The sequence below is a fragment of the Macrotis lagotis genome, chromosome 8, assembly GCF_037893015.1.
Source record: "Macrotis lagotis isolate mMagLag1 chromosome 8, bilby.v1.9.chrom.fasta, whole genome shotgun sequence".
In the NCBI taxonomy this organism is placed as follows: domain Eukaryota; kingdom Metazoa; phylum Chordata; class Mammalia; order Peramelemorphia; family Peramelidae; genus Macrotis; species Macrotis lagotis.
The window spans coordinates 10,875,675-10,902,289 of NC_133665.1; the positions used below are offsets into that span (position 1 = coordinate 10,875,675).

Consider the following 26,615-nt stretch of genomic DNA (forward strand, 5'->3'; position numbering starts at 1 on the left):
CAACAGAAAAAAAGGAATCTGACTATAGACAATTACTCTGATCCCATGGAGGATCAAAATATACACTTAGAAGATGATAAAGTCAAAGCTTCTGTATCTAGTCTCCAAGAAAAATAGGAATTGCTCTTAGGTTATGAAAAAGCTCAAAAAAGACTTTGAAAAGCAAGTAAAGGGGTAGAAGAAAAATTGGGAAGGGAAGTGAGAGCAATGGAGAAAAATCATGGAAGCTAAATCAGCAGTTTAATGAAGGAAATACAAAAAACACATTAAAAGCCAGTTTAGGTTAAATGGAAAAAAGCAGTCCAAAAGGACAATGAGGAGAAGAATGCCCTAAAAAACCAGAATTGGCCAGATGCAAAAGGAAATAAGAAAGTTCTCTGAAGAAAACTTCTTCAAATGTAGAATGGAGGTAAAGGCAGCTGGTGACTTTATGATGTATCAAGAAACAATAAAACAAAATCAAAAGAATGAAAAATCAGTAGAAAATGTGAAATATCCTATTGGAAAAACAATTGACCTGGAAAAAAGATCCAAAAGAGATAATTTAAAAATTATTGGGCTACCTGAAAGTCATGAACCTAGATTTCATTTTTGAAGAATTTCTCCAGGGAATTGCCATGATATCTTGGAAGCAGAGGGTAAAATAGAAATTGAGAGAATCCACCAATTACTTCCTGAAAGAGATCTCAAAATAAAATCTTCCAGGAATATTATGGCTAAATTCCAGAACTCCCAAGTCAAAGAGAAAGTATTATAAGGTATCAGAAAGAAACAATTCAATTATCCTGGCACTACAGTCAGGATTACACAGTATTTAGCAGCATCTACATTAAGGTCTTGTAGGGCTTGAAATATGATATTCTGGAAGACAAAATAGCTTGGATTACAATTGAGAATCAACTACCCAGCAAAACTGAACATCCTCTTTCAGGGGAAAAGATGGATATTCATTGAAATAGGGGACTTTCAATCTTTCCTGTTGAAATGACCAGACCTGAACAAAAAGTTTGACCTTCAAATACAGGTGAAAAAAAATAGAGAGGGTAGGCAGGAAGGGCAAATTATGAGGGATTTAATGATGTTGAACTACTTGTATACCTGCATGGGAAGAAGACATTGATACTTCATATTTAACCTCATTTATTAGAGTAGTTAGAAGGAGCATATATAGCCAAGGCACAGGAGGGAACTGAATATAAAGGCACCATTATTATAAAGAGGGAGTTTATGAGTGAAAACGGAATGTCCTGGGAGAAAGGGGAAGGAAAGTTACAATGGGCTGAGATATTTAAAAGAGTCAAGAAATAGCTTTTGCAATGGAGTAGAATGGGGGAAAGTGAGGGGAATGAGTGAGCTTTCATTCTCATTGGAAGTGGCTCAGAGAGGAAACAACATACACACTCAATAGGGTATAGAAATCTACTTTACTCTAAAGGAAAAAGAAGAAGAAGGGGATGGGAGAAAGAAGATGGGGGAGGGGAGGGGTGTAGAAGATAGAAGAGATGAAAGTCTTAGGCCAGGGTAGTCAGATACTACAAACTGTGAAGGAGGGACAGGGTGAAAGGAGAAAGACAATATTATAAATGGAAATGGGGAGGAATAGAATGGAGGGAAATACAGTTAAAAATTGCAGCTGTGGGAAAAAAAATTGAAGCAACTTCTCTGATGGATTTAAGATAAAAGAATGCAACCCATCCCAGTGATGGAGTCAATGGTATCTGAGCACTGATTGAAGTATGATCCCACCCCTTACCCCCCATTTTATTTTTTTAATTTTTAATTTTAGGTTTTTGCAAGGCAATGGGGTTAAGTGGCTTGCCCAAGGTCACACAGCTAGGTAATTATTAAGTGTCAGTATGGACTTGAACTTAGGTACTCCTGATTCCGGGGCTGGTGCTCTATCTGCCATGCCACCTAACAACCCCCATTTCATTTTTCTTGATGTTTCTCTATTATTTTGAGGGGGGAGAGGAGATTATGTGTACTTTAACAGTAAGATTATTGTAGTAATATGAAAATAAATAAACAAATCATAAAAAAGAAAGCCCCAATGGGATCACAGAGTCAAATGTGACTTAAACCAGTGGGTAGTTCAAATTAACTGTGACAGAAATATATTTCTTCTAAGTCTTATCTCTCTGTGGATCTTTCCTATTTTCTAAATTTCCTATTTGAGGACAATAGTATTCTCTAAGTCTCCCAGGTTTGTAATCTCCATGTCATCCTTAACACCCCACTCTTTCTTACCTCATATATCCAATCAGTTCTCAAATATTACCATATCTTCCTCTGCAATATCTTTCAAACTTATCCTCTTTTCATTATCTAGAGAACATCTTATTCTAGGCCCTCATCACTTCTCATGAGAATTATTGCAATATCTTCCTGTTTCTCTCTGAACTCCACTCCTAAATAAATCCCAATGGTTCCCTACTGCCTTTAGGATCAACTATAAATCTTTGTTTTTCAAATCCTTTCATAACTTTCCCCCAATGTACCTTCTCAGTTTCACCATATATTATTCTCTTTCCCATATTCCACAGTAAAGCAAACTGGTCTTCTTGATGGATATTTAATTTCTAGTCAATATATATTTTTCATTGTTTATTCTCCATAACTGGAAATCACTTCCTCTTTACTTGCATCTATTAGAATCTTTAGTTATCTTCAAGCTTTGGGTTAAATATTACCTTTAGTATGAAGTTTTTTCCTGATTTCTGAGGACTAACACCATTTCTCCTAGATGCTATTGTCTGATTGTCTTACAGGCTGAAGTCAAAGAGACTTTGTTACCATCAGTATTCCTTTTCTTTTTCCACTTACATTTTATTTTCAGCATTTATCCATTTTATATTCATTATATTTATATTTTAATTTATAATGTATATTTATTATAATAACAACATTTATTACATTTATATATAATTTATAATTATATTTATATTATATTACTATATATTAATACTCTTCTTTCCCTTTCTCCATTTTTACTCATAAACTCCCTCTTTATAATACTGTACCTTTATATTCAGCTCCTTCCTGTGCCTTGTCTATATATGCTCCTTCTAACTGCTCTAATAAATGACATTAATATGAATTATCAATGTCTTCTTTCCATGTAGGTATACAAGCAGTTCAACATCATTAAATCCCTCATAATTATATTTTTATTATATTTATTATATTTTATATTATACTTAATTATATTTATAATTTAAACATTTTCCTACCACATTCCCATCCCTCCCCTTTTCCCTTAGTGATAAATAATCTGGTAAAAGTTGTATATATGCATTTGTGTTTAACAGGTTTATATATATTAGTCATTTTGTGTATGAGGAATAAGGACTAAGAGAAAAGAAAGGAAACCATGGGAAAGGAAGGAAAAGCATAAGAGAAGTTGTAAAAAAGTAAACAGTGTCCATTCAGATTGAGTTTTGGGGTTTTTTCCCTCTCTGGATGTGAATGGTGTTGTCCAGAACAGGTATCCTAGGGTTGTCCTGGATCTCTGAATTGCTGAGAGGAGCTGCATCCATGTTTAGAGGAGCTGTATCCATCATAGTTGATTTACAATGTTGTTGTTAATGTGTACAATATTCTATTGGTTCTGCTCCCTTCACTCAGCATCACTTTATGTAATTCTTTCCATGCTTTCTAAAGTTCAACCATTCATGGTTTCTTTTTAAATTTTTATTTATTTATTTATCCATTAATTTATATTTATTATTTTAAAAATATTTATCTAGCTATTTGTGTACCTATTTATGTATTTATTTAAATGACTTGCTCAAGGTCACACAGCTAGGTAATTATTAAGTATCTGAGGTCAGATTTGAATTCAGGCCCTCCTGACTCTAGGGCTGGTGCTCTATCCATTTTACCACCTAGCTACCCTATAGCAACCTCTCTGGGGTCTTTTCTTAATTCACATTTGGACATGTTACCAGAGCAATGATTTCCCTCAGGGTTCTGGATAGCCCTGAAGGACTGGGGTTTTATATCCTACAGCTTTTGAACCCCCACCAGCATACCTCTCATTATCAATCAACTAATTGAACCTCATTAGCTTTTTCTTTGTTTTTGTTTTGCAAGGCATGGTGTTAAGTGATTCGCCCATGTTCACACAGTTAGTTACTTATTAAGTATCTGAGGTTGGATTTGAACCCAGTTACTCCTGACTCAAGGGCCAGTGCTCTGTCCACTGTGCCACCTAGATGCCCTCATTCATGGTTTTTCTTAGGTGTGTTGCAAGGCAATGGGGTTAAGTGGCTTGTCCAAGGCCACACAGCTAGGTAATTATTAAGTGTCTGAGGTCAGATTTGAACTCAGGTACTCCTGACTCCAGGGCTGGTGCTCTATCCACTGCACCACCTAGCTGCCCTCATTCATGGTTTCTTATAGAACAGTAGTATTCCATAATATTCATATCCCATAACTTGTTCAATCATTCCACAATTGATGACATCCCCTCACTTTCCAATTCTTTGCCACTCCAAAAAGAGTTGCTATAAATATTTTTGAACATGTGGGACCTTTCCCAATTTTTATGATTTCTTTTGGATATAGGTCTAGTATTAGAACTGGTGGGTCAAAGGGTATGATGAATTTTATTACTCTTTGGGCATAGTTCCATATTGCTTTCCAGAATGGTTGGATTAGTTCACAACTCCACCAACAGTGCATTAATGTCTGAATCATCCCACAACATTTCCAACATTGATCATTTCTCCTTTTGTCATCATAGGATGGTATCTCACAGTTGTTTTAATTTGCATTTCTCTAATCAATAATGATTTGGAGATTTTTTCATATAATTGTATATAACTTTTTTTAGGTTTTTGCAAGGCAAATGGGATTAAGTGGCTTGCCCAAGGCTACACAGCTAGGTAATTATTAAGTGTCTGAGGTTGGATTTGAACCCAGGTACTCCTGATTCTAGGGCCAGTGCTCTATCCACTGCACCACCTAGCCGCCTCAGTTGTATATAACTTTAATTTCTTCATTTGAAAATTGCCTTTTCATATCCTGACCATTTATCAATTGGGGAATAACTTGTAACCTTGAGGTCTGTCAATTAGTCAGATAAAAGTATCTTCATTGTTGTCAATGGAAATCTGTATCTGATCTGAAATGGTGGTATTGGTAATGTGCTGGGAGAGGATTTCTTCAACATTCATTCAGTGTGTATATGTTGTCTCTACTAATAGAATGTAAGCTTCTTCTTCTTCTTCTTCTTCTTCTTCTTCTTCTTCTTCTTTCTTCTTTTTCCTTTGGCAAGGCAATGGGGCTAAGTGAGTTGCCCAAGGCCACACAGCTAGGTAATTATTAAGTGTCTGAGGCTGGATTAGAACTCAGGTCCTCTTGATTCCAGGGCCAGTGCTCTAACCTAGCTGCCCTTAGAATGTAAGTTTCTTTAGGGCAGAGAATTTCTTATTTTTGTCTTTTCATGTTCAGCACTTAGTACAGTTTCTGACACTTAAGAAATACTTAATAGTTGATTTTTGTTGATTGTTTTTGTTGATTTTTTGTTGATTAATTTTGTTTGATATCACTCCATTCTGAGAACAATTTTAATGTTCATATCAGGAATTTCTCAACCAATTCTAGCAGTTCTCAAGGCAACCCATAATACAGTTCCATTACTGAATAATCTGTTTCTTCATTGTTTAATATTCCCTTATATGTTACCCTTTTCAAGTTGGTGATTTTCCTCAATCTTGTGGAACTAGGATTTTGTTTGGGGTTTACACAGTATAACAAAATCACTGTAAATACTTATTCAAAAAACATGTAAATGCTTATTTATGTTGTTTTTAAAGGCAATGTTCTTTTGTGGGAAGACATATGAATTGATCAAAGAAAAAGTAGAAACACAAAAGAATATACACAATAACTATAGCTTTGTAAATGGTAAGAATAACAAAAATAACAATCTAAAGTAAATATTTTGAATTATAATGACAAAATCTGGCCTCAAGTTTGAGAAGGCACCATTGTAAAAAAAATCATTGTTACAAAAGGAAATGCTCAATATAGTGGACATCTTGGGAATGAATATGGTATAAAAATAAAGGATATTAATTAAAACTAATTTAAAAAAACAATTTTTTTTGTGAAAGGGAATGTGGTTCTTTTACCTGAGGCAATTTTAAAATATTTTAGTAGGGTTGCAATACTGTTAAGGCTAGTACTTAATGAGTAAACAGTCCTTTCTGTTTCAAAAAATTGATCAGAAGAAAAGGAATTTTCTTCCATTTTTAAGTGGAGTGGAAAATTACTACTGTCTAATCAGGAAAAACATAGGGTGTTGACTCTGTCAGGAGAATAAATACTTTATATGACTATAATTACCTATTTTAACTGTGAGGAGAGAGAGAGAGAGAGAGTGAGAAAGAGAGAGAGAGAGAGAGAGAGAGAGAGAGAGAGAGAGAGAGAGAGAGAGAGAGAGAGAGAGAGAGAGAGAATGGTAGACCTTTTCAGCTGATAGGATCACAGTATCATAGCTTTAGAGACAGAAGGGACTATAAAAAATCTAATATGACCTCTTTCTTTTCAGATGAAGAAATTGAGATACATATACTTTTTAAGTAACCTGTCTAAGGTCATGCAGGTAGCAAATTGGATCCTTTCTTTGACTTTGTTCTTTTCATTGTTCTCATACTGTTCTGAATAAAGATGATTATTAAGGTTGTCTTTTTAATTAACTCTATTAACCTAGAAGGAAAATAGGCTTCCCCTGGCCAATGGGGATATTAGATCTGAAGTTTAACAAGTCAAGCTCAATGAATTTTCGTGTGTAACCATCTAGACCTTGATTCACTCTACTCTCATTGAATCCCTATTTGATTTCTCATAATAATTAGTCCTTTGTCATTACAACCAAGACACCATTCACACTGATCCCCAACACTCTCCAAAATCTGTGTCTGCTTTCTTCTCCTCAAGCGTATTGTTGTCTTAATGGAGACTATAGAACTCCAAAAAGTGATGATGGTTTAGATAAATAGTAAAAGATCCAATCTGATGAATGACTATTCATCTGCTTGCCTACTGTAGTGACTACTTAGGAAGGCTCACTTTCTGGTCAGCTCCACATGTAGCCTTGGCTTAGGTTTAGATTATACTCTCTGTTGACCTCATATGGAACTAGCTGTGAATTTTCAAAATTGAAGGTCCTTCCTTCCTACCTTCCTCCTCCCTCCATCCTTCCTCTTTTCCTTCCTTCCTTCCTTCCTTCCTTCCTTCCTTCCTTCCTTCCTTCCTTCCTTCCTTCCTTCCTTCCTTCCTTCTTTCCTTCCCTCCCTCCTTCCTTCCTTCCATATTCAAAACCTGTGTTAAATCTGCAAATTCCATCCTCCCTCCTCTTTATACCACCTTGATAGATGGCATAAAAATAAATAATAAATAAAAATATATATATATATATATATATATATATATATATATATATATATATATATATACACATATATATTTCACTCATTCAACAAACATTGTCCTGTGGTATGCCACAAATATAACTAAGGGTCAGATTCCCCACCTGACATGCCAAATGAGAGAGGTCTTGAGGGGCCCTTTTAAAATCCAAGTGGTACTTAGCAATAGATGATAGCTACATTAACACAGCAGCTCTCTGCCTTCTCCTAGGTTTCTTAATCTTAACAGAAACATTTTCCTCTATGTACTGAAGCCTTTAACCATCTCTGCCTTCCAAACCCCACGCTTATAATAGATAATTTAGTTCTCTACTTCTCAGAGAATATAGACATGTGGGTTATTTTTTTGCAAGGCAATGGGGTTAAGTGACTTGCCCAAGGTCACACAGCCAGGTCATTATTAAATGTCTGAGTTTGGATTTGAACTCAGGTCCTCCAGACTCCAGGGCTGGTGTGCTATCCACTGTGCAACCTAGCTGCCCTCAGAGAATATAGAAACCATCAGGGAGGAACTCTCTTGAGATTCTCAGTCATCATCCATTCTCTCCTATATTAGTGCCAAATGATTGAAAGATGAGAGGAAGAGTTATAAAAATCTAGAAAATGGAACTAGACTGTGATAGAATTTATATGGGAAGTTCCCACTGAAGAACTTCCTCTAAGGATGCAGGTTGTCATCTTTTCTCAAACATACAATCTTTTAAAAATTATTTATTTTTCCAACTACATGTAACAGTAATTTCCAACAATCATTTTTTACATTTATTCTCTCTCTCCCTTCCTTTCCCTTCCCACTAACAGAAAGTAAAGTAATATAGACTCTATATCTATGACCATACTAAACATAGATCCATATTAATCATGTTGTAAAAGATGAATCACATCCAAACAAAAGAAAACTCCCCTGACATAATTCATTAGACAATTTTTTTAAGACATTGAAGATAGTAAACTTTGGTCTGCACTAAAAGGTATGGATGGTATTCTCCATCACAAGTCTTTTAGTATTGTCTTTGATTATTGTACTGTAGAAATGATCAAGTCCATCATAATTGATCATTACTTCATAATGCTGTTAGTATCTATAATGTTCTTCTGGTTCTGCTCATCAGCATTAGTTCATGCAAGTCTTTCCATGCTATTTGAAGTTCTATCCCCCTTTTTCATAGAACAATAGTATACCATCACATTAATATATCACAATTTGTTCAACCATTCCCCAACTGATGGCTATCCCTTCATTATCCAATTCTTAATTACTACAAAAAAGAGCTCCTACAAATATTTTTGGTACATGTAGATTTTTTTGCATAATTTTATTGCCCTTTGGGCATAATTCCAAATTGCTCTCTAGAAAGGTTGTATCAGTTCACAACTCTACCAACATTTCACTAATGTCGCAGTTTTCCCACATGCCCTCCAACATTGATCATTTTACTTTTTACTCATATTGGCCAGTCTGATAGGTTTGAGGTGATATTCAAAGTGGATTTTATTTGTATTTCTCTAATCAAAAATGTTTTAGAACATTTTTCATATGACTATAGGTAGCTTCAATTTCTTCATCTGAGAATTGCCTTTTCATATGCTTTGACCATTTATCATTTGGGGAGTGATTTGTATTCTTATAAATTTTACTAAGTTCTCTACAGAAATGAGTCCATTGTCAGAAACACTAATTGTAAAAATTTTTTCCCAGCTTACTGCATCCCTTTTGATCTTGGCTGCAATGGTTTTATTTGTGGAGAAACTTTTCAATTTAATGCAAATTTATTCATTTTGTATTTTATAATGTTCTCTATCTCTTCTTTGGTCATTAACTGCTCTCCTTTTCATAGATCTAACACATAAATTATCCCATAATTAGCTTATGATATCATCTTTTATGTCTAAGTCATGTACCCATTTTGATCTTTTCTTGGCAAAGAGAAATATTGGTCTATGCCTAGTTTCAAGCATACTATCTTCTGTTTTTTTCCCAGCAGTTTTTTATCAGAGTTCTTATCCCAGAAGATAGAATCTTAGGGTTTATCAAACAGCACATTACTCTAGTCATTTATTATCATTCCTTTTGCACTTAATTTATTCCACTGATTCGTTACTCTATTTCTTAACCAGTACCAGTTTTTTTTATTAAATATATTTTTAGGTTTTTTCAAGGCAAAAGGGGTTAAGTGGCTTATCCAAGGTCACACAGCTAGGTAATTATTAAGTGTCTGAGACTGGATTTAAACTCAGGTACTCCTGACTCCAGGGCCAATGCTCTATCCACTGTCCCACCTAGGTGCCCCCAAGTACCAGTTTTGATAACTGATGCTTTATAATATAATTTTAGATCTGCTTTACCTGAGGGACCTTCCTTTGCATAGTTCCATTAATTCCTTTGATATTTGTGACCTTTCAATCCTCTATATTAATTTCATTACTATTTTTCTAGGTCAATAAAGTAATTATCAGGAAATTTGGTTGGTATGACACTGAATAAGCACTTTTTCCCAGTGTATGACTTCTTTCTTTACCTTGAATGACTCTGTGCTGGTTTTAAGGATTTAGTAGTAGACATCTAGTTTCTTTTTTTTAAATAAATATTTATTTTCACATTACTCCAAGTTTTTCCTGTAAAATAAACATAGTTTTCTTCCTGCACAAAGATACAGAAACCTCAAGAATAATAAAGTGAGGGAAAAAGAAAAAAATCTACTTCAGTCTGTGCTAAGATACCATCAGGTCTGTCTCTTGCATGAATCTCATTCTTTATCAAAAGTTCATCAGAAAAGTTGCTTCAATATTTTTCCCACAGTTGCTATTGCCATTTGTATTTTCCTCTATTATATTCCTCCTCACGTAATTTATTCTGATATCTCTCTCTCTCCTTTCACTTTGTCCCTCCTCAAAAGTGTGTTGTATCTGACTAACCTCTCCCATGATCTGTCCTCTTTTCTATCTCCTACACCCCACCCTCCCCCTGTCCCCTTTCTCCCATTCCCTTCCTCTTCTTTCTCCACTAGGGTAAGATGGATTTCCATATCCTATTGAGTGTGTATGTTGTTTCCTCTCTGAATCATTTCTGATGAGAATGAAGGTTCACTTCTTCCCCTTACCTCCCCCCTTCCACTTCATTCCAAAAGTTTTTTCTTGACTCTTACGTAAAATATCTCAGCCTGTTGTAACTCTCCTTTCCCTTTCTCCCAGTACATTCCTTTTTAACTCATTGACTCCCTCTTAATAATATTGCACCTTTATAGTCAGCTCCCTCCTGTGCCTTGCCTATATATGCTCCTGACTGCTCTAATAAATGAAAAGGTTAATATGAATTATCAGTATCTTCTTCCCATTCAGGAATACATGTAGTTCAATATTAATAATTTCCTCATAATTAGTCCTTCCCATCCACCCCTCTCTATGCTTCACTTGAGTCTATACTTGGAAATCAAACTTTCTGTTTAACTCTGGTCCTTTCAACAGGAAAATTTGAAAGATCCCTATTTTGTTGAATGTCCATTTTTTCCCCTGAAAAATGATGTTCAGTTTTGCTGGGTAGTTGATTCTTGTCTGTCATTCAGCTCTTTTTGCCTTCTGGAATATCATATTCCAAGTTCTATAGGTCTTTAATGTAGACACTGCTAAATCCTGTGTAATCCTGAATGTAGCTTCATGATCTTTGAATTGTTTCTTTCTGGATGCTTGTAATATTTTCTCTTTGACTTGGGAGTTCTGGACTTTGGCTATAATATTCCTGGGAGCTTTTTTGAGGAGGGGATCTCTTTTAGGAGATTATCAGTGGATTTTCTCAATTTCTATTTAACCCTCTACTTCTAGGATATCAGTGCAATTTTGCTGGATTATTTTTTGAAAAATGAAGTCTAGGTTCTTTTCCTGGTCATGACCATCAGGTAGCTCAATAATTTTTAAATTATTTCTTTTGGATATGTTTTCTGGTCACTGGGTTTTCCAATGAGATATTTCACATTTTCTTCTAGTTTTTTCATGCTTTTGAATTTGTTTTATTGTTTCTTGATTTCTCACAAAATTTTCAGCTTCCCTTACTTAGCTCCATTCTACATTTGAAAGAGATATGTTCTTCAAAGACTTTTTTTATTTCCTTTTCCATCTGGCCAATTCTGATTTCTAAGAAATTCTTCTCCTCATTGACCTTTTGGACTGCTTTTTTTCATTTGACCTAAACTTGTTTTTAACATGATATTTTCTTTGGTTGATTTGGTTTTCATGATTTTCCTACATTGCTCTCATTTCCATTTTTTCCTCTACCTCCCTTATTTGATTTTTCAACTCTTCCAGAGCCTGAGACCAATTCCTATTTTTCTTGGAGGCTTTGGATACAGAAGCTTTGACTTTGTCATTCTCTGAGTGTGTGTTTTTATCCTCCATAGGACCAACATAATTATCTATGGACAGATTCTTTTTCTTCTGTTGTTTGCTCATTTCCCTAATCTGTGACCTGGTTTTAACATACTTCTGAAGCTTTTGAGTCTTTTTTGGACACCTCCCCAGGGACCTTAATTCCTTCAAGATCTTATGAGAAGCTCTGACTGCTCTTCTGGCCTGTGCTCTGACCTGTGAATGACAATAAGTACTCCCCTCTGCCTTAGAACTATGAAGAGGGTCCCTGCTCCTCTATGGTAGTATGGGGACCCAGACTGTGACCTGGATCTAAGTACTGACAGAGTAATAGAGTTCTGCCTCAGGAAACGTGGAGAGACCTTGACAGACTCTCCCAACCCTCTAACCATTCATGGACTGAATGCTTTGGAAGTAGCTACTAGGTGAGTTTTGCAGGTCTGCTTCTAGTTCTCAGGGCAGGGCTGTGCTGAGGCCCAACTGGTCTGGGCTTTATGCTTATTCTGGTGCGGCAGAGTTTACCTACTGACCTTCCAAGGGATCCTGGGCAATTTCTGGGCTGAGAGATTTGGAAACTGTCCTGAGGCCATGGATCCAAGTGCACCCAGGGACCCAGACACCCTGAGGACTGTTCCTGGAAGGCTGGAAAATTTCCCTGATGCAGGGCATGGCTTGGGCCATGATGTGGTCCCTTTCAACCCTAGTTGGACACACCCTTCCCACAGAACTTCCAAGTTGTGTAGGCCAGATAATTGTTTCACTCAGTCTTTCACTGGGTTCTGCCACTCTAGAATTTGGTTAGAGTCATAATTTTAAGATATTTGTTTTTTTCTGGAGGACAGTTTCTGAGAATTCCTGCCTCCATAATGCCATCTTGGCACTGCCCCGAATAAGCATTTAATTCAGGTAAAATTGTCATTTTTATTATATAGGTTCATCCTACCCAGGGGGAATTGATATTTGCCCACTTATTTAGATCTGATTTTATTTGTGTGCAAAGTCTTTTATAGTTGTTTACATGGAGTTTCTGAGTCTGTTTTCCAGGTATTTTATGTTGTCTCAAATTTTAAATGGGATTTCTCTTTCTATCTCTTGCTACTGTATCTTGTTAGTAATGAATAGAAACGCTGAGAAATTATGTGGATTTATTTTTTTATCCTATGGCTTTGCTAAAGTTATGAAATTACTCTAGTAACTTTTTAGAATATTTTCTAGGGTTCTCTAAATGTACCATCATATCATCTGAAAGACTGAAAGCTTTGCTTCTTCATTACCTATACTAATTCCTTCAATTTCTTTTTCTTCTCTTATTGCTAAAGCTAATATTTCCAATACATTATTGAATAATAGTGCTAATAATGGAATCCTTACTTTCACCCTGATCTATAAGGAATGTTTCTAGCTTTCCCCCATTATATATAATGCTTGTTGATGGTTTTAGATAGATACTGCTTATCATTTTAAGAAAGACTCAATTTATTCCTATGTTCTCTAGTGTTTTTAATAGGAATGGATGCTTTATTTTGTCAGTTTTTTTAGCATTTATTGAAATAATTATTTGATTTCTGTTAGGTTTGTTATTGATATAGTCAATCCTGCTGATATATTTCCTAATATTGAACCAATTCTGCATTCCTGGTATAAATCCTGTTTGACCATAGTGTATTTCCTCAGGATAATTTTCTATAATCACTTTGCTAATATTTTATTTAAAATTTTTTCTGTTTATATTCATTAGGGAAATTGTTCTATAATTTTTTTCTCTGTTATAACTCTTTAGGTTTTAACATCATGTTGGTGTCTTAGAAGGACTTTGACAGAACTCCTCTCCACTTATTTTTTTTCAAGTAGTTTATATAGAATTGGAATTAATTGTTCCTTGAATGTTTGGTAGAATTCACTTGTGAATTTATCTTGCTCTGGTGATTTTTTCTTAGTGAGTTCATTGATGGCTTGTTCAATTTCTTTTTCTGAGATGGGATTTTTTAAAGCATTTAATTTCCTCTTTTAACCTAAGTAGTTTATATTTTTGTAAATATTTATCCATTTTGCTTAGATTGTGAAATTTATTGACATACAACTGGGAAAAATAGTTCCAAATTATTATTTTAATTTCCTCCACATTGATAGTGAATTCACCTTTACCTTTTTTGATGCTGGTAACTTTATTTTCTTCTTCCTTTTTTAAATCAAATTAACCAAAGGTTTATCTATTTATGATCTATTATTATTCTTATATATTTTTCATAAAACCAGGTCTTAGCTTTATTTATTAGTTCAATAGTCTTCTTACTTTTGATTTTATCAGTTTCACCTTTAATTTCCAGTATTTCTAATTTGATATTTATTTGGGGATTTTAAATTTTTTTAGTTGCATTCCCATTTCACTTATCTCTTCTTTCTCCATTTTATTCATATAAGCATTTAGAGATAAAATATTTCTCCTAGTAACTGCTTTGTTTGTATCCATAAATTTTGGTATGTTGTCTTTTTATTGTCATTGTCTTGGATGAAGTTATTCATTATTTCTATGATTTGTTATTTGACCCTCATTCTTTAAAATTAGATTATTTAGTTTCTAATTAATTTTAGCTCTATCTCTCCATGACCATTTATTGCATCATGATCTGAAAAAGATGTATTCAATAATTCTGTCATTCTGCATTTGATTATGAGGTTTTTTATGCCCTAATACATAGTCAGTTTTTGTGTAGGGACCATTTATAGCAGGTATATTTCTTTTTATCCCCATTCAATTTGTTGAATTGGGCTGACTTGAAACCCTAAAGACATCCTGGGAAAGGAGCATTTCCAAGATAAAAATGCTTTGCATGGTAAATAAAGGCACACCAAGGAATAAAACCATGGCTAGATAAATAGAAATTACATATAGTTAAGAATTTGTGGGAAGGATCAATGAGAATAATACCCAATTATTTATTTTACTTAAAAACTTTGTTTTATGTATGAAAACATTTTTCCTACACATTTGTAAATAATAAAGTATCATTCAAAGGTAAAGAATTGTTAGTAATCATGTATTAATAATTATCCTTGCTTATCCTTAATTAATAATTAGTAATCATGATTAAACTTACCTGTTTGAGTGTTATCTGTTGTTGAGGAGTGTCCACATATAAGATTTATATTATACCCAATGGCTTGGTTCCCTGATGTAGCTCTGATGTAATAGGGGGCAGGGATGGTTTGAGATGGCAAAAAGTAGCATGAGTTAGAGTCTTAGAAGTTTGCTTGAGGCTCAGAGAGGTAGAGGATTTAAATGACTTGCCCATTTCACTCAACTTGAGAATATCAGGGGCCTGATTTCAACCCAGCTTTTTCTACTCTACTATTCCATGTTGCTCCTATAATTGTCCAGGTATTTTTGTATCATATATCTACTTAACAAGTCTATATCTACGATATACTAAGCAAAAAACAGTACTTGTTTTCAAGTAGCTCACAGTCACATAACTGATAATTATCTGAGACTATATTTGAGATCTGATCTCCCTGACTATACACCCAGTGTTCTAAGCATTGAGTTATTTAGCTGCTTTTAGAGAGAAGCCACTGGAGTTTATTGCATAGGAGAATGAGAAAGTCAGAACCACACTTTAGGAAGAGAAACTTGACAGCTGAGAAGAGGAGGGACTAGAGTGGCAGAATGACCAACTAGCAATTGCAATATTCTTGGTATGAGAAGAGGAGATTAAAGACCAAGGTGGTGGAAGAGTCAGAGGAGAGAAGGAGGTGTATTTTAGGGGTGGTATAAAGGTAACATTGACAGACTTGACAGAATTTGGCAACAAATTGGATATGAAGAGAGACAGAGACCAAGAGAAATACATACACAGAGAGAAAAGGAAAAACCCATAAAGACAGGGAGGGAGGGAGGGAGGGAGAGAGAGAGAGAGAGAGAGAGAGAGAGAGAGAGAGAGAGAGAGAGAGAGAGAGAGAGAGAGAGTCAAGTTTGTGAGCCTGGATATTGGGAAGGATTGTGGTACCTTTGACAATATATAGGAAAGTTGGAAAGAGGGGAGCGCTTGTAGGATAATAAATTTCATTTTGGCCATGTTGAATTTAAGATATCTAAGGGACATCTAATTGAAGATGTTTAATAGATGGCTGGGACTGAATGCAAAATTTGAGAATTATCTGTGGAGACCTGATAATTACATTCATGAAAGTGGATAGGATTAATAATAACAATAATGATGATGATGATGGTGATAATAATAATAATGATAATGATAATAGCTTGCATCCCTATTTGGGCAGCTAGGTGATTCAGTGGCTAGAGTACTGGGCTGGAAGTCAGAAACAAATCAAAGAGTTAAAATCTGTCCTCAGACACTTATTAGCTATGTGATCCTGGGCAAATCACTTAACTTTGTCTCAGTTTCCTCATTTGTGAATTGAACTGGAGAAGAAAATAGCAAAGCACTCCAGTATCTTTTCTTTTTTTTTCTTGGCAAGGCAATGTAGTTAAATGACTTGTCCAAGTTCACACAGGTAATTAAGTATTAAATGTCTGAGGCTAGATTTGAATTTAGGTCCTCCTGACTTTAGGGCCAGTGCTCTGTCCACTGTGCCTCCTAGCTGCCTCCTCCACCTTGTATTTTTTTCTAAGAAAACCCTCAAAACAAGAGGTAAGGCTGGATACAACTGAAATATGATACACCACCAATAATAATAAACAGCAACATTTATATAAAACTTATTATGTGTCAGGAACTGTGTCAGGTACTTTACAAAGCAAAATACAGGGAAGAAGAGAAGAGGATCCAGGACATATCCTTGAGGGAACCTTGAGTTAGTAGTTATGACTCAGATAAAAATCTTCAAAAGGAAACTGAAGAGTAATCAGAGAAGGAGTAGGAGAATCAGGATAGAACAATGTCTAGAAAGAAGAAAGAATGAAGGAGGAAAAGATGATCAACAATGTCTAAAGCTCTAGAGAAGTCAACAGATGAGAAGTGAAAAAAGCCATTAGATTTGATGGTTAAGAGGTTATTGATAACTTTGGAAAGAGCAGTTTCAACTGAATGATGTAGAGAATGACTGTATAGAGTTGATTAAAAAGAGTAAGGGGAAACCCCCCCCCAAAAAAAAAACAAAAAACAAAAAAGCAAAACAAAAAAAGATAAGGGGAAAGGAAGAAGGAAGGGAATAATCATTATTATTGTGCCTACCAGGAACTTACTAAGTGCTACTTAAAATAAATATTATCTCATTTGATTCTCACAAAAAACCTGTTATCCATATTTTGCAGCTGAGGAAACTGAGACAGTATAGATGATGATGACAATAATGATAATAATAAATATAACTATTACTACTTCTAACATTAATACTATGACATTTATAAAATAATTTGAGGTTCACAATATGCTTAATATGCATTATTTCATTTGATTCCTAACAAAAATTCTGATTTCCCTTGCTTATTCACTGGGATGTCCTACTGTAATACTTAGTATTGCCTGGGTCAATGGTGAGAAACAATTGGTCTTGAAATTTGGTATAGTTTCAATAAGATTCACCATTACAGGTCAAATAGTCTTATTTCCCTTTAGAATTTGAATTCAAACAGATCTACCTTAATCCTGGTGATTAAGGAAAATCATCAATTTTTAGTATCCTGAAGGAAAAGCAATCTTGGTTTATAAGCACCACTAGATCAATCTGGGTCACTCTTAATTGAGGCTAAAATAAGCAAAGTGGGGGCATAGCTACTCTTTGTGCTGATTTGGGGACAATCTCTTAAAAAACCTCCATTAACTAATGACCATTGAATGTACAATTAAAATTGCTCATAAAAGTAAATGTGATGCAGCATCATAATCAAAATTCTAATCAACCTAAATGCATTCCAAATGAGCTCTAGAAAAAAGACATTTGAACTAACTCATCCATGCCACCTGCTTTTTTTTTTGCCTGAGCTCTTCATGAGTGTCATTCAAATTCCAGATTGACAAATCACCATATTTCAAACCTCTGATATTTACATAACGTATGACTTTTGCCTTCTTTGGGACTCAATCAATTTTGTCATCTGTAATTTGTGTACCTGTACTTCTTTTCTCACAGGATTTTTTGGGAACCCAAATGTGTTTATAGATACTTATTACTTTGTCACCTCCTCAAATATTATATAAAATATATATATTATTCTGTAAACCTCAAACTATAAAGGATATTCCAAAAGTCTTAGTGAAGTTTTAAGTTTTAATAGGAAAAATAGCTTATGGTAGTAGTAGTAGTAGTAGTAGTAGTAGTAGTAGTTGTTATTGTATAGTAGTAGTAGGATTTCATATATATATATATATATATTATATAGAACTAGAGAGGTGTACATGACCTTATGGGTCATTCTCTACTTAGTACCCCTTATTTTCTAGTTGAAGTGACTGTCTAGACAAAGAAGAGAGAAGAATGCTCTAAGACACCACCAGGTAAGTAGAAGGAAGGCTGAAATATTCAATTACACCCTCTTACCTTATCCTTAGCAAATAACATTGTCTTCTATTTTATTGAAAAAATCAACATTGACCAATGTGAATTCCTTCTGGTTCATTCTACCTCTGCTCTTAACCTGTAAAGGACCTTCCCTATTTCCTTCTTTGCAGCCTCAGAGAATGAAGTGGTATCCTCTTGGCTAAAGTTCACTTGACCACCTGAATTATTAGTTTTCTCCTTTCTTTTCTCCTTTGGTGCTTTAATTGTGTATTGCACCTATGTTGATTTCTCTGAAATTCATTTCTTCATTCCAAACTTTTCCCTAGAATTCTAATCACATATTTTCCATTGTTAAGAGCCCTGGATTCCAGTCTAATAGTGATTAACCTACTTTCCACAGCTTGGATGCCAGAACCCCTCCCCCATGTTTCTTTGTTATATTTAATGACATGAGGAGTATCTGATATCTATCAGTGGCTCAAGTCCTCACCAATTGTTTTCTACATCAATTTTGGAGGTCCAGGTTAGTTGTTTTAATCAGTCAGAAAAAACTTTTAATAATATTTATTTTGTTTTATTTTCAAGGAATTTATGGAATGAATCAAGCATTTCTATAGCACAATACAAATGATTGCATAAGAACTTGAAATTCTACTATACACAACTTGCTATTCCTTTCAAATATGCAATACAATTATCATATAAATTTCTTTTTTTCTTTCCCTTCTCCCCCACCCTAGAGAAGGCTATCATTAAACCAAAATATGTATAAGTACTTTTCTTTATCAGTTTTTTCTCTTGATGCAGTTATCTTTCTTCAAATCCTTTATAGTTAATTTGAGTATTTATAATAGTCAAAATAACTTATTCACTCAAAGGCATCCTTAAAACAAAATTGCTGTTTCTATATTCAGTATTCTCTTGGTTCTGTTCATTTTGATCTTCATTACTTTGTCTAAGTCTTTCTAAAATCATTGAGCTTAGAATAGCTTTTGCAAAATAATATTTACTTAAAAGCTATAGCAAGATCAAATGTACAAACTTTTTCCTAGCACCTAGAAATAATCTCTTATATGTTTTTGATACTTCTACTACTACTAGTCCTCTGATATTGAAGAACATACCAACCTACCAAATGAGTAGAGGCATGAGTTGCACAATTATGTTTATTATGGTGAGGAGTATGCTGTGCAAGGAAGCCTTTGCACTTGCCTATACCAGAATTGTTCCATTCCAGGGCCTGATTTAATAGGAAACAGAACTATTGCAGGAGTTTCTTGGCCTTAAATGGTTTCTAGTCCTTCTGTATCAATGAGGTACCATGGCAAATCAACATCAGGCAAGCACTTGCCTCTACTTTGTGGTAGCAGATACAACCTAACCTGTGTCACAATAGACTAATTGTAAGTATAATCTTTGCTCTCAGACCTTCCATCTTTGACAAAATTTGACTACCAGGAAGGGAGGAGGATTAGGCTTACAGTTTTGTTTGCTTTTTTAATAAAGCATAAATCCCATCAAGTTTCAGTTCCAAAGTCCTCATGGTTTCTCAAGGCTTCCCTTTAGGGTGGCAACAACAGTTGACCTAGATGGATTCCCTGCCTCCAAGGTCATCTTGTCTTGAGCTCCTGGCTTCAGAGACTTTATCACTTTTGCCTAGAATATAACAAAATCTCAAGTTCAATTCTTGGGGTTATAGGATCTAAACAGAAAAGGAGAAAGTAACTCTTCTCCATTGCTAAACATAATCCATGGTTTCCTTGCTTTGGGTAAACAAGTCCTTCACTACTTGATGCCACCAGTTAGAGTGATTATGCTTCAGTCAAGTATATTTAAAGATGTAGCCAATGGAAAGAAGCTGCCATCCATATGGTAGGAAAATATAGAATATATTTTCCCAGAATCAGGTTCCTGATGTTTCTCAGATGATTTCTTCCATCTTAGGTGATGTGGGAATATGTAAAGCTCCAGTATACCTTTAAGACACACAAAAAGAACTCATTAATGAACTCTTCATCTGATTTCTTTAACTTTTGTTTACTGCATAATTTAATTCAACAAGTAATTGCTAAGTTCATGCTATGTTCAAAACACTATGAAAGATATTGGGCATATAATGACAAAACAAAACAAAATTCCCATTATTAAGAAATGTATAAGATACTTTCAAATAAGGTTTTATTTTTATTTCTAATACTTGGCAGAATAATAGAGACATAGGTAGTGCTTAATAAATTCTTGTTTGTGGATGAAACTTGGATGTCTGTGCAACTCAATTTGAAAGAGAATAATTATAATTCATATTCATATGGTACTTTAAGGTTATCAAAGTGATTTCTTTCATATTTTATTTTTTGATCCCCACATGTGAAGGGAACAACCATGAGAAGGGCGGTGCTATTATTTTTCCCCTCCATTTTTTAAAGCTGAAAAATTGATACTTAAGAGAGTGTAAGTGACTTGTCATTGGTAACATAGTAAATATCTGTTTCTGAATTTGAACCCAGGTTTTCCTGATTACAAGGCTAGTACCCTATCCATTATATCAGTGTAGAAGGCTGAAAGGGACTACTATGTTCTGAATTTAGATGAAGAAAGAGAAACAGAAGGTTTATGGAAGTATCAATAAGGTAGATGGAGCTGCTTAGAGGACAGGAAAACAATGGAATTTTCTTTTTTGTTTTTTTAGTCAATGGGGTTGAGTGATTTACCCAACATCACACAGCTAGGAAATAAGTATTTGAGGATGGATTTGAACTCAAGTTCGCCTGACTCCACTGTTCCACCTAACTGTTCCAACAATGATATTTTCTAAGGTAAATAAGAGAAGTTTCAGGGAAAGCTCCCCTTCCCACTCTGGGTAATACGTAGGTGAGGCCATTCTACCCACAAGTCATTGAAAGAACCATATGCTTTAATTAACCTCATCATAAATGATCAGTTGGTGTCCTCATTTCTGAGAAGAAAAAGATAACTGCCATCTGTTATTTTCCTGAGATTTTAATCCTCCTTGCAATCTTGGTTACAGAAGATGCTGGCTCAGCAAGATGTATGGAGAGTTGAAATGGCATTCAGAACAGAGCAATGGCACAAAGGAAGGATCAAAAGAGAGGGCCTGGGAAGAAATAATGAAGAACTTAGAAGATTGGGAAGAGATTGCTGACAGGTATGTGTGAGTGCTATTATTTGAGTAGATCTAAAGTAACAGTTGCCAAATATATGAAGCCATAATGATCAGATGGGAAAGAGAAGCTATTCATTTATTCAAAACAAAATGAGAGAGAATAGTATAGAAATGGAGGAAAATTAGATAAGACAATCAATATCGCTAGGAGATTGGCAAAACACTAGACAGAATAGGTTTAAAATTTTCTTCTCATAATATGTGAGAACAGCATGTTAGCATTCATCCTACATACTGCTTAAATTAACAAGCTAATAAGTAGAGGTGCCTCTGAGTTAATTCATTCAACAAAAATTTATTTTTCAGTGTTTTATTAATTTTTTTGTTTGTGGAATATAACTTCAATTTCAAGTGTAGGAGTTTTAGTAATGCTGCATACATGGAAGGCGGCATACCTTGTAGGTAGAGTTGTTGTTGTTTTCCCTTCATTCTCCAAGAGGACCATGACATTAGGGAAGTGATGCCATGCCATGCAAGTGTCTTGTATTTAAGTGAGGGATGGTTATGTAAAGTCATCAGCCTCACTTTCTCCTCCAGAACAATCTAGGTCCAGTGGACAGATATAGATCAAGTCTTCTGAAGATTATCTTGTATGCAATGAGAAACTTTGGCCTTTTTGAGGTAAGGATTTTTCCAGGTCTCAGTTTGACTGAGGAAATGCTTGCTCAGTGATTAATGTTAGGTAAGTATGCTGATAATACCATGGCCTTGACAGAGCTTTTGTTGTTCTTAGGAGATCTCTAACCTACTTTATCCCTCATGCAAATCAGTAGCATAGGTCAGCATTCTATCTACCAATTAGAAATTATGTTATCTTCAGCAGTCACTGGAGTACTCAAAACTCAGGGAGTTGGATCCTCCACGACATAGAACTCTCCCATGAAATAAGAAAAATAGTTAAGTACTGGGACAGTGGACAGGTCTGACAATGCATGCCAAATTCTGTTCCCATAATATAATACCTTTTTCACTGAAAGGTAGAGAAGGAATATTTTTATTATCAATTATTTGGAACGGAGTTTGGTGATTGTGTTTTCTCTGAATTCTCAAGGATTGTGGTTTTTATATTATTGTAGCCATACATATACAATTGTAGCCATATTGTAGCCTACTGTTTCTATCTTCACTTTGTATCTGTTCATATAAATCTCTCTAAATTCCTCTCTAAATTCCTATGACATTATGGTATTTAATCACAGGAATTTACCAGAGTTATATCATGACTTCCCAATTTTGTGCCCACTTTGCTTCATTTTATTATTATTGTTGGAGGTGGTGGTGGTGATGTAAAGAGCATTGTTCTGAATATTTTAATTTATATGGGATCTTCCTTTTGATTTTTTTTTTATTTCCCTGGGGTATATGATCTGTAGTAGAATTGTTGGGTCAAGGAATATGAACAATTTCAGAACTTTTCTCTCATTAGTCCAACTCAAAATGTTTTTCCCAGAGTAATTGGACCAATTCAGAGCTCCACTAACCAGTTGTTGTTTCGTTGTGCCTGATTTTTGGTGACCCCATTTGAGGTTTTCTTAGCAGAGATACTAAAGTGGTTGCCATTTCTTCTTGAGCTTATTTTATAGATGCAGAAACTGAAGCAAGCAGGATTAAGTTCCTTGCCTAAGGGTCACACAGCTAGTAAGTATCTGAGATCAGATTTGAAATCAGGAACACCTGACACCAGGTCTGGCATTTGAACTATTATTAGGTACATTTAACCAGCAGACATTTATTTAATGTCTATTTTGTTCAGAGTATTGAGCTGGGTTCTGGTAGAGATGCAAAATTTAACTAAGACATGGACCTTAGAGTCATGGAGATCACAGTCTAGGATTTTGATAAGATACAAACACAGATAATTTCAATATACAATATATGCTTCATGATTCTGACACAGCTGTTGAGTTGGAGTTCATTATCAAATGATGAACAGTGCCTTTGAAAATATAGGAAACTTCACTTACAACATGACTAATATGGAAATATATTAAATAAAATTGTAAATATACAACATTTACCAGATTTTTCACTTCCATGGGGAGGGAAGGGAGGATGATAGAAAAATTTGTAACTCATAAATTTGCAAATGGATGAATGTAGAAAACTACCTTTATATGTAATTGCAAAAAATAAAAGAAAAAAGAAAATATAGGAAATGAGTACACAATATTATGAGTATGTACCTCAAGGAAGAGGTTACTGATGATTGATATTTATATAGCACATTTTAAAATAAAGGCAATTTGTTAAAATAATAAATAGAACTTTAGACTAGTATCTTGAAGTCCTGTATTCAAATCTCACCTCAAACATTTCCTAGACATGTAACTAACACAGGACAAGTTACTTAACTTTTTTTCCCCTTGATTTCCTCATATGTGAAACAGAGAAAATAAAAGCATCTACCTCCCAGTGTTGCTGTAAGGATAAAATAAAATATTTATAGTGCTGAACATAATGCCTAACATATAGTAGGTAACTTATAAATGCTTGGTAAAGTTTAAAAAGTAAATTAACTTCAAGGCTCAGTTTAAGTTTCACCTCTTACAACAGGCCTTTCTTGACATTTTTTAATTATTCTTCCAAATTGTTTCAGATTTATTTTGTACATATTTACTTTTGTACATTGGTATTTACTAATCTGCATGGTATATAGATTCTATATGGGTAGAACAATACTCTTGCATTCACAAGCTCCTTAAGGAAAGTATGGTTTTCGTTTTTCTTTGTTCCCCCACTTGTTGGTCCATATGGGATGCTTGATAAATGCTTATTGTTGAATTGAGTGAGTCCTTACAAAAATCATGTGAGTTAAGTACAATAATTGTCATCCTTTCATGAGTAGGAAACTTAGGTTTAGGTTATATCATTTGCTAATAGTCATAAAACTAATCATTGACAGAGGTGGGATTACCAACTCTGGGTTTCGATGTGACTAAATCCAGGGCTCTTTTTACTATGCTGCCTCATTTATATTTTATAGTGTCTGAACAAAAATACAATGTCTTTATACTATTTTTCTGAAAGTAAAATTGAAGTGGTCTGAAAATTTGAAGCAAATATTACTGACCACTTTCAAGAAAGAGGGGGGAAATCTAAGTATCTGTGGAATTGAGAATGATTCCAGTCAAGAAAACTAATTAAGAAATATAAAGAATGACCAGAAAATAAAGGAATCTACTTCTCTAGAAAATGAAATGAGATTTCCCTTGTTATTTACCTCAGCCTACTCACATAGAGAAGGCTATGAGCATGAAATTCTAATCTAGTAAAAAACTGCAAACAAGTGTTTTTATCTTCTGCCTCTCCCAAAAAAGTTTCAGCTCATGTGAAGCAATTCAACAAAAAAGTTTTTAAAAAAATCCCCCAATAGATAACATTATAATGCCATAGTAGGTGGAAAGAAGGAAATAGTAAGTCTAACAAAAGGAGGAAGAGATTAACAGAGAATCAACAAATCTGAGGTGAAAGGGACCTTGAAGGTCAACTAGTTCAAACTGCTACCTAAGAGAAGGGAAAATAATAGGTGGGAAAGAGAGTAAGGAAGAGGAGGAGAAAGAGTAAAGCAAAATAGAAGGTAAAAGAAAGGGGAATTATAGTGTGACACTGGTGCTCATGTGGGGCTATTTGATTGCATGTATTCAATGCTGCCCTCTATAAACCTAAAGGAAGATATTGTATCTGTATTTATTATCAAGTAAGGGAATGCTTTAGCTGCATTGCTCACTTGTAGATAAGCTACTGGAGACAAAGTCAAATGCTTTGTACTTGCTTTCTCTGTTCCATGCCAGAATTATGCCCTGTTTAAGAAATGGCATTATCACCACTGTCCATCATAGGACATTTAGCCTGAAAATGCCTAGGCTGATCCTCTACCACCAAGCCTAAAGTCATAAAGCATTTTGGATTAACTCCTTGCTGGCCAGATCCAATATTGATCTAAGTAAAAAATTGGAATATCATTTTAAAAATCCTCTATACATACTGCCATATACAGATCTACCTCTTCGTTCACCTCCCATTGTAATAATAAATTATAGTCATAGGAGAAGGATGAAGGGAAAGAAAATATAGTAAATATTATATATGTTCCCCATCTCAATACATGAGTCTATCAACAAAGTATATTTTAAATACTTAGTATGTGCCATACACTGTGCTAAGCACTGGAGATACAAAGGAAGAAAAAAAAATAACAATTCCTGTGCTCAAGAAACTTAAAGTCTGATAGAGGAAACAATATATAAATAATTAGATAATACCATATATATATATATATATATATATATATATATATATATATATATATATAGTAATTGAAAAGGGGAAGCAGATGTGAAAGGTCTCTTTGAGGCAGGAGGTAGAGGCTGGTGTGAAAGGAATAGTTAATAGGTCAGTATCACTATAGGTAGGTGGGTGGGGAAATAAAAAGACAGGGAATATAGAAAGGACCAAATTTTGAAGGAATTTCTAATGCTGGAAGTAACAGGGAATTACTAGGATTTATTGAGTAGGAGGATAAAATGATGTCTTGGATCATCCTCACATCTAAAGTTAAAACAAGATAAAAAGAGTTGAAGATTGTCTTGGGTCTAGAAACAGTTAAAAGTACTGGCAGACAGAGTAGATTTTTCTTTTAGAAGAGTATTAGTGTAAGGTAAAAAAAGGAACAATGATAACAAGAGGAATTTTTCTCTGTATCTGGCCTGCTCTTGATCATACCATCCTATTCCACTAGTGATGAATTAGAATAGCAGGTGGCTGCCATCAAGACAACTCTGAAAAGAAAATCATGGTGGTTAAGACCCGGTTTCTGGTTCCCCAACATGACTTGATGGAAATCTATAGAGAAATCTACTCGGGGAATACTTAGGTTGTAACTGGGAAGGTTCTGGGGACCTTTCTAAATTTAGTATTTGGGTCATTGGCAATAAATGAGGATGCGTTCAAGTACTTGAATTGTGTCTAGGAACTCCTGGGTTGGGTAAATTTCTTGGACAGTTGAAGAAATTGGTCCAAGAGAGATTGCGAAGATGTAGTCCTCATGGTAGTCATATTAACGTAATTTAATTTTTTGGTGGTAATTCTTTGGTGATAAATTAGAACAAGCCAAGTAAAATCAATTGAAGCAAGTTCAACTCCATTATACTAAGGTCACCTGATTAGGGATCATT

The 26,615-nt window shown here is 34.6% G+C and overlaps 1 long non-coding RNA gene across 1 annotated transcript in view; it reads left to right on the top strand.

The window, feature by feature from the left end:
• LOC141495245 (uncharacterized) overlaps positions 1–26,615 on the top strand; it is a 97,285-nt gene that overhangs the window by 30,573 nt on the left and 40,097 nt on the right. The window contains exons 2-4 of the long non-coding RNA XR_012470708.1: positions 20,947–21,073; positions 21,286–21,423; positions 21,979–22,062. This is a non-coding gene — a long non-coding RNA (uncharacterized LOC141495245). The remainder of the gene's footprint in view (positions 1–20,946; positions 21,074–21,285; positions 21,424–21,978; positions 22,063–26,615) is intronic.